Here is a 7,885-nt window from a genome sequence, read left to right as displayed (position 1 = left end):
ATGCTCTAGGGGCTTATTTCAGTCCATAAAGTTCTTTTTAGAGCTTACATACCATTTTCGTCTTGCTAGGATAAAAAAATCCTTCTATTTGTTCAATATAAACTTCTTCTTCTAGTATTCCATTCCGAAATGTAGTCTTGACATCTATTTGATAAACTTTAAATCCTTTATATGCAAAATATGCAAGTAAAGTTCTAACTCCTTCTAGTCTTGCAATTGGGCCAAATGTTTCTCTATAGTCAATGTCCTTATGAATCTAGCTTTGTTCCTTGTGAATTCTCCTTTTTTATTTAGCTTATTCCTCAATACCCACTTAGTTCCAATAATATTCTTGTCCTTTGGTCTAGGTACTAGTGACTAGGTTTTGTTCTTCTCTATTTGCTCGATTTCTTCATTCATTAATTGAATCCAATCTTCATTGTCCAAAGAATCCTTCACTATTTTATGTTCAAACTCACAAAGTAGATATGTGTCATTTCTTAGTCTTTTCCTTGTCATAAATCTAGAGTCTTTTTTTCCAATGGTTTTCTCAGGTGCATGATGTCTTGTTACATATTTTTCTAATGTAGGCTCTTTTATTCTTTCTTCTTCTTTAGGTTCATCTTGAAAATTTATTTCAAGTACATTTTGTATCTCTACTTGTATTTTTGGTTGCTTGGCACTAGATTCATGGTGGTTGACAGTCTCTTCTTTTATCTCAACATCATTTTGCTGACACTTGACACCTATAGTTTGTTGCTCGGTAGCTTGCTACTACAACTCAACATTCATAGTTTTCTTTTGTTTGGTAGCCTTGTTCTCTGGCTTAGGTAAGGTGTAGGGCACACCTTCATTGACATATATGAATGTGCTATAATCATTAGGTTTTTTCTTGAATTCAACTTGATTCTTTTCTACATATTCATCAACTTTCACATTTGTACTTTCTACAAGTTTATTAGTGGAATTCAAACATTCATAAGCTTTTCTCTTAGTGGAATATCTTAGGAATATGCCTTCATCAATCTTAGAATCAAGTTTTCCATTTCTATTGCCCTTCAACATATAGAAATTTCTTCCAAAATTTTTGAAGTATTTCACATTCAGTGCATACCCCTACCATAACTCAAAGGGTCTAATATTTGTACCTTTCTTGAATTGTGCTTAGTTCAAAGTATAGACTATTGTACTTACAACTTCTCTCTATTATTTTTGTGATACATTATTCTCCATCATTAGTGGTCTAGCACAATTCATGATTGATTTATTCTTTCCTTTAGCTATTCCATTATGTTGAGGGGTCCTAGGTGTTGACATCTATCTCTTGATTCCTCTACCATTGCAGTGTTGAGAACAAATTGAAGAAGATTGTTAAAGGGGGAGATTGTTGAGAACAGATTGATACAAGTATAATTAATATGCTTCAATCATTATTTTGTCACTAATGTCAAACCTATTATTTTTTGGTAAGACAACTACTTATATGATTTAAGTACTATCACTTATTTGATTGATGAAGAGGATTTGATCAAAAGATGTAACAATAGCACCTAGAGGAAAGGTTGAGTTATGATTATGTAAAGGAGTACAATAATCAGTTAAGACAATGATAACATGATGCATTAATAATCTAATTAATGTTACAAAGGCTATGTACGCTAAGAAAGTTTAGAAGAACAAGTTACACAAAGTTTATCTGCCAAGTTAGATTGAGTGGATAGTAGGTGCCGAGCAAAGTTAGCGCAAGCCAAGCTGAAAATCAGTTGGAGCTGAGTAAAAGTCTATTCTAGTGTATGTTGAACAAAAAAGTGGATGCCAATTAAAGTTTAGTTGATGTTGAGCACCAGTTAACTTTAGTTCATGCTGAGTGATTTTATAGAGGATGCCGAGCAACACAATTTGTGCCGAGCATCATAAGCCAAATAATGCCGAGTGGTTGCATTATTTGAAAGATCATAAATTTGATAAATTTGAGTTGACAAATTTGTTTTCTTGGATTGTGTGAACTAGGTGTAAGATAAGGTTGATGAGATAGTGGCACATAATTCAAGGTAAAACATTTTTAGGAGAATTTGAGGAGGATTCAAGAAGACATTTCTAGAGGAAATATGAAATATAGGGTAGATTCATTGTATCCCACCTAATTTGTCCTAACACTAAATTGGATGATGGAGAATGAGTGGCAAAACATCTTAATTTCCTATTTATAGGAATGACTGGCCAGAAGAAAAGGTTGCTATGCACAAGAACCTAAGGAAGACAAGGAGTCAAGGGTTTTTCTTCATCTAGTAACCTAAGAAGAAGAGTCTACATTGGCATGTTAAGAAAGAAGGCTTGAGGGTATGAATGCTTGAAGGGTGAACAAGCTATTAGAGCTTAAATTCATGAAGGCCAAGTAGAATGGAGGACTAAAACAAAGATCTATAATCAGCAAATGGAGTTGTAAGTTTTTATCAGATCAAGCCTTACTATTACTCTCTAATAATTGTATCAGCCTAGGGTAAATCCTTTGGATTAAGGTTGACCTAACTGTCATTTGTAAATCCTTTAATAGGGTGACATTCCAAGTGAATGGTTGAAATTTCTCTAACAAGGCTGATTCCTAATAGGGTGATTGAAATCCTTTAACAGGGTCAACATTAACAGTGTGTATTGTAACCTTTAGCAGGGTTGGCCTTTCATAGGGTATCACTTCAAAAGAGTGAAAAAGAGTAGCATATTATTGGTGGTTTTTTCCAATTTGGGTTTCCACATAAATCATTGTGTCAAATGTGTTGTTGAATTGTTGGAATTTACAAATAGGAAGGTTTACTTCTGAGGGTGGGTGAATCAAAAGTAACTAACTTTAACCTTTTAAAACTTTTAGCTGAGATCATTCACATGCATCTAACATATCTACTTAACATGAAAAATAAAGACATGCATGAAAATAGATAACACAAGATTTTGGTCACCCAGAAACCCTCCAAAATGAGAAGGTAAAATTGGGGTGGGAATGACATCCACAAACTATCATTGCAATAATATATAAATATTTAAGGTTACAAAGTTTGACCACTTCCAATGGTCTGCCCTGTGAAAGGCCCGCCATGTTAAAGACTTTACACCTAGTTAAAAGTGACTTGGTTAAAGGATTTACAAACACTCAATTGGAATGTTACCCTGTTAAAGAATTTAGCACCTTATTTAAAGGCTTACAACATTGTTGTTAGACCAACCTATCATCATAGGATTTTTATTCCTAATATAATGGCTAGAAAGTATTAGAAAGTCTTGACTTGATGACTTGCAATCTTCAATTGCTGATTCCAAATCCTCATTCTACTTTGTTTGTTTTGATCCTTCCTTGATATGATATGTCTCTCCTCTATGTTCTGATGCTCTATTTTGATCAACTAAATTTTGCAATGTTGTTCTTCCTTTTCTAAGTCTTTACACCCCTCTGCACTTCACTAGCATTCACCCATAAACTCTTACTCATACATGAATAATGGGGTTTTGTCCTCTTTTTAAAGGCTTTCAAAGACTTAGGGTTAGGTATGAATCTATGATCAATATTCATTCTTCTTTTCCCACTCAATTCTTTCACTTTTCCTATTGGTTGCATGCTTTCTCCATTTTTCTTATTGGTTGCATGCTGATTACATAGGGAATGCAAAAGATTCAATCTTATCTTCAAGATCCTTTGAGATTCATACTGAGTCGGCCCAAAAATGGATTAAATTTGAGTTTGTGAAGGCACAAACTCATATGCTAATTTTGTGTTACTCAACACTTACTAGTCATTGATGCTCAACACATATAGGAATTTTGTCTCGCTCGGATCCTATAGTAATTCTGTTTCACTCAACATCTATACTTTGCTCGACACCTATAGTGACTCGAGATCACTTATCACTCAGCACTTGAATCTTGCTCGACACTTATTGAATTTTTGACTTGGCACATACTGTAGCTCAACATCTATATTATACTCGACATCAACTTAGAAATTGGTTAAGTGTGTTGACTCTCAATTACCAAAACCAATCTAAGACCAACAATCTCCCCCTTTGCCACGGGTGGAAAAAATACTTAACTAAGCATTATGAATATGGTCTTTATAAGTATGATACGCATCCTATTCAGCATATGTACAAAAATTCAAAAACTTGTTTAGAATTTTGTAGAAGACTATATACCTTAAAAAATTGTAACTCCCCGAGCTGCTATGCCATTTCTGTTACCAAAACTTCCCTTAAGCTGAATTTTTCTCATGCTGTTTCCATTATCTACCTTATCATTCCTTTGCCTCTATTTTTGTCTACCCTATTTCTGGTCTGTTTGTACTCCCCCTTTGTTTCTACTCCCCCTTTCACATCTTCTTGCAATTTTTGATGTCCTTTTGGCTTTATTTCCTTATCTCTCCTCAAAATTCAAAATTTGAATATCTCCCCCTTTGGGTATTACCCCCTTTATCTACACATCCATTCTTATTTTCTCGTATCTTTATTATATCTCCCCCTTACATGAATGTCTCCTCCTTTTTGATACTTATGTCAAAGGGTCCTAAGAATGAATGGAATATTTAGCCAAAAATATTTTATTTACCTCCATTATTATCTTCAGAGAAGCATCCTAGTTGTCTAATGCTATTTCCAATGCTTTGAGCTAGATGGCTATCTCTCTTGCAAGATGTATAATGCCTTCTAATGTAAAAAGATTAGGATATTTCTTCAAAACGTTTTCTACATAGGCCACTTCTTTATGTAATACTTCTAGATGTGGGGTGATTACAGATTGAATTTGTATTAGTTTGGCCTTAACATTAGCCTCTTCTACTGTTAATACAGCTAACTCCTTCTGAGTGTGAAGCATTGTGGCAAAATGCTTCTCACTTTGAGCTAGATCATTTCTTCATTTCTTTGTGACTTGGTTAACATGATTTAAAAAATGGTTTGGCAGACTTTATTACTGAGTTCCACATTAGCTCAATGCACCAAATTGTACTGAGAAGTATTATTTGTGCATTTAAGTTGTAATATTTATTGAGTCCCCTAAGCTAGACTATATAGGAAATATTAAGAGTGAAGACAAATGAGATATTATGTCGATCTTGTTTGATGTATAGATATAAGCTGTTCAATAGTTATGCACCAGGAGATCGACTTCCACGAGTTATCCATAATTATTTGACCTTTCACTTCTTCTCCAACCTCTTTTCCATCATCAACATTATGTCTTATCAACTTTATTCCACAAGTATTACTTTGCAATTTGATGTAGATTAGTTAGGCCCATATTATGTCGAACTTGTTTGATGTATAGATATAAGCTGTTCAATAGTTATGCAATAGGAGATCGACTTCCATGAGTTATCCATAATTATTTGACCTTTCACTTCTTCTCCAACCTCTTGTCCATCATCAACATTATGTCTTATCAACTTTATTCCACAAGTATTACTTCGCAATTTGATGTAGATTAGTCAGGCCCCAAAGTGGGTCTGGCTAAATTTTTTTTTGTTTTCAAACACCTAACTTCTCAAACTGATCCACTGACCTTATTAGACTAACTGGAATCCAATTCAGGCACCAACTGATCCTTAAAAACTCATTTTCCAATGTTGAGCCAACTGTCAAATATGTGCCAGGAGGTTCGCTAACTGGCCTTAAAAACTGACTCGAACAACTGACCAGACTCTGAAAAAATATGGCACTGATTCTCTATTCCACACACTTGCACCTCATCAAATCTCGTCTCATGAAGAATTCTCAGTCAAAAGATATTGACTGTCGAAGTTTCCCTTTTGGAACTGCTTGCACAAAAACATGTCAGAAAAACACTAAACTGTGTTCAGATTTGGCTTTGAAAACTAGGTAAACTGACACTTGGGGGAACAAAAACTAGGGCATTGGTTCACTGTCATAAGGAGAATATGGATCTATGATTTAGACTCATTATGAATAACAAGGTGCAAATGCAAGTGGTCAAAGTGGGCTGCTTGGATTTTGCAGACTAGAAGCACTAACATAAAAGCAATTTTTACAAATGGAATGGACTTGGAAAAGTGTGCAAATGGATCTGTCAAGACCTAAAAACTGGCACACTTAAAGTATTTTTGAAGGAAAAAACAGTAGTATAATCCATTTGATCTCACCTATCATGGATTTCAAGATATGACATCACAAATAGGGGTTCCGACAAATCTGCAAATGCCGACACTAGTAAAAAGTTAGAAATTGCATTTGGAATCACATTTGAAAATTGATCAAACAAATTTGTCATAACTTGAAACTTGAAACATAACAATTCTCTGATGTCTATAATGTAATACAAAAGAAATTTCAACATTTTGGTCAACTAGTCAAAAGTTATAACACGTCAAATAGGGCTTCCTAGAATTATGAACATTTTGCAAATGTGTGAAAACAATAAAATACCAACTTTGAGGGATTCAAAACCTAGTCAAATGAAATTGAAACGGCTTGAAATCTAAAACATAGGTTCTCAAGTATGGATACTAGACACTCCCAAAGTGGTGAGTTCTAAAACATTTTTGGGTGCAAGATATTCAATTGCAAACATGGCCTCCTGTCACTGTTTGACATGGGGTAAAATGTAGATTTGACACTAGTTCAAAACGAGACTTCACAAAATAGCTCAGAATGTCAGTTTATCTTCATGAAACGCATGGATGCACTAAATGGAAGGTGTTAGAAACATTAAACACCTCAAGGGCCTCAAAGGTATAACCGGGTACAATCTCATTTAAAAGCATTTATAGGGCTCAATTTTCTCAATGGTACTCAAAATTGACCATGCAATTTTTAGTCCCAACAGTGGCTCTATCTGGGGATGCATGTCCCTTGCGGGCATGGAAAGGATTTTGATCTTTGGAAGAAGCAGACCACACACCTGAACTTCAAAAAATTTCTCTCAAACAACTTTATTGAAAGCAAAGACAAACTACTCCTACTATGTACACACGATGGCCCCGGGCCATCGAACTTCAACAAAAACCTTTACCTCTGTCAAAAACCTGATTCTCATCTGAACTTCTATGAGGTAAAGTGGAAATATTTCTTCTATCAATTTCACCAATCAGATTGGCATCATGAATCAACTCTCTTGGTAAAACTGAATCTAAAACTTCACTTTTGTAATGCATATAACAACTAGCTTCATTTTCTACAACTTGTTCATTATGAAAATACTAATCAACATGCTCAAATATATTAGACTAAAACTGAAAATCTCTTCATTTAATGACTCATGCATGCTATCAACTTTGAATACGAAGGCTTTATACTCAACTTGGGGAAATGAATCACGCATACCTTGAAAATGTGTATCCTCATGCATAATTGGATGATACTCAAATGAACACTCTGACTTGTACTCACATATATCATCAATGTTAGAATTTGAAACTAATATGGAGTCCTTCAATGATTCTTCACAATCAGCAAATGGATTAGTCATATTAAAACATTCATCATAAAAATCCTTGCAAGGTGCAAGCAGATTTTCAATAACTGTCTCATCAAATAGCTTATTATCATAATCAGATGCAACATCATGATCATACTCACTATCATATTCAGAAGAAGAACAATCTGATTTCTCATAGTAGTAGGATAAAGTATCATCATTAAACTTATTTTCCACTAAATTTGAACCATGCATGTGCTCTTCAAAGAAAGAATTGATAAATCCATGCTATGACCCTCTTTGAACATTTTGACAAAAAATGGGCTGATCATCATCAAAATTCTCATCATATAAAGCGTTAGCATACACTTTAAAACAATTACCCATTTCATCTTCATGGAGACTTTCAACATGTGTAGAAAAATTAGAACTACATGTAGAAAATAAATCAAAGTTACTTTCATTGTCTTCATGTAGGTGATTCAAATGTCTT

Source organism: Cupressus sempervirens, chromosome 7, assembly GCF_028749045.1.
Source record: "Cupressus sempervirens isolate cs-2001-9-10 chromosome 7, ASM2874904v1, whole genome shotgun sequence".
In the NCBI taxonomy this organism is placed as follows: domain Eukaryota; kingdom Viridiplantae; phylum Streptophyta; class Pinopsida; order Cupressales; family Cupressaceae; genus Cupressus; species Cupressus sempervirens.
The sequence above is the reverse complement of the archived record's forward strand: the minus strand, read 5'-3'. Positions refer to the sequence as shown.